Genomic DNA, 2,185 nt, shown 5'->3' with positions numbered 1-2,185 from the left:
GGTGGTGGTGGTGGTGGTGGTGATGATGGTGATGGTGGTGATGGTGTGGTAGTGGTGATGATGATGATGATGGTGATGGTGGTGATGGTGTGGTAGTGGTGATGATGATGATGATGATTATGATGATGATGATGATGCAAAAATGATTTAAGAATTAAATTTGGAACCTTTCCCAAGATCCAGATTGAGTCACCAAAGAACACTGTAGAACATTCTCCGCTTTGGAAATGTCCTGAGTTATTAGTTAGCAATAAAGCTGGGCTCACGGTTGAAGGAGGATGCTTGCTCAGAAAGATGGTGAGAGAGAGAGAGTCAGCATCCAGCCCTTGTACTGACTTTGGCTCTGTCTACTTGCCTGGTACAGGTGTGTCTTTCTGAGCCAGGACTCCTGTCCCTTGTGTCTCTGTTGAGGGAAGTAAGGAACTGGGCTTAAAGACATCTCTCTGCCGCCTGTTCTGGGCCATGGGTGCCGGGGCTGCAGGGCAGACGGTGGGAGGCAGAGACCACAGGGGACCAGACTGCTCGATGGAGGACACACCCAGGCAGGTTACCGCGGCAGCAGCTCCTCCTGATGTAAGGACCATGGGGAGAGGCTTGGCCTGTGCACTGTTGTGAGCATCACTGACTTAGCAGGGAGCTGCTAATGCTGGGCTAGGGAAGGTGAACAGGCCCAAACCTTGACCAGCCAGAGCTCTGGTAGTGGTAGAACAAGGCAGTCTGTGCAGCAATGGACAAGATAACTTATTTCATTTTATTGAGACAGAGTCTCGTGCAGCTCAGTCTGGCCTCAAACTCAATATGTAGCCAAGGATGACCTTGAACATCTAATCCTCGTGCCTGTGTTTACATGTGTGTGTGCCATGCCTGGTGTATACAGTGCTGGGGACAGAATCCAGGATTTCCTGCATTATCAGTCTACTGTGTGTGACACCTTCAGCCCTCCCAAGGGTCTGAGGTGTACTTGGAACTGACACCAAGCCATGGCTGCTCTTTATCTCGCTTTCAAGTGCCAACCAAGGCACTAAGAGTTCCTGACTCACACTTGGCCCCCTCCTCCCCACTTTTCTGCTTCTGTCTTAAGCTCTGTGAAAACAGGGGTCCTGCAGGAGAGCCACACTTACCTCGCATCCACAAATAACCCGCGGGCTCTCACTTCCTAACCACGCAGAGCCATCATCCTGGCACCATGAAGGATTAAGGTAACCGGTGTCCCAAACGGCCCAGGCTCAGAGTTGGGGTGAATGAGGGACGTCTCCTTTATGGACTAACAATTCACAGTGTAATGACCTGGCATTGCTCCTCTGGGAACAACCCAAGAAATATATTTCCTCAGGCACATAAGAGCCAAGTCTGCGAAGACTAGGACTGAATAAATCTCCCGTCCCGGGAGAATCAGCACCCTGAGACGAAAGCAATCAGTAAGCATTCTGCTGAATGAGAAACCAAATCCCATGGGATTCAGTGCTACGGCACCCAAGGGAGCCAGAATCCTGTCCCTCCCTCTTCACGGCAGCTCTTAAAGGGCAGTGGAACCCCTAGTGTGACACGGGAGTGTCCCTTGAAGAGCTTGTGTGTATGTCGATGAAAGTAGGCAAGATCCGTCAGAGTGGCAAGATCAATCAATTTGATTTGGTTCTCTGGCAAACTCCTATTGATCACTCAAAACTCTGGTCTGAGTCACCTCCTCAGAGAAGGCCTCCCTGCGTCCTGGCATTGTGGGAAGATGAGCCAGTTTTGTTCCATTCCTTCAGGGTACGGCCCTGCAGCCTGTAAGGTCACGTTCTCTGTGACTCTCAAGAGGCAATGGGTAGGAAGGAGGTTTTCTCTTCCCCGCACACACGGGGACTCCTTTCAGGAAGGGAATTTCTGAGGGGCTGGAGACGCGAGTCAGTTGGGACAGTGCATAAAGGAAGTCTTTGGTTCAGATCCCGATTTACCCTTGTCTGTGATCCAAGCACCCAGGAGGATCAGAAGTTCCAGGTCATCCTTGGCTACACAGTGAGTTTGAGGCCTGCTTGAACTACAAGTGGTCCTGTCTTGAAAACAAAGAAGATGGTGGGCAAGATGGCTCAGAGGAGAAGGGGCTTTGCTGCCAAGGCTGGCAACCTGAATTTGATACCTGGAATTCACGTGGTAGAGAGAAACAGATCCCACAAGTTGTCTTTTGACCTCTGTGCATGCATCA

The sequence above is a fragment of the Mastomys coucha genome, unplaced genomic scaffold, assembly GCF_008632895.1.
Source record: "Mastomys coucha isolate ucsf_1 unplaced genomic scaffold, UCSF_Mcou_1 pScaffold1, whole genome shotgun sequence".
NCBI classification, from domain to species: Eukaryota; Metazoa; Chordata; class Mammalia; order Rodentia; family Muridae; genus Mastomys; species Mastomys coucha.
This window is presented reverse-complemented; position numbering follows the sequence as displayed.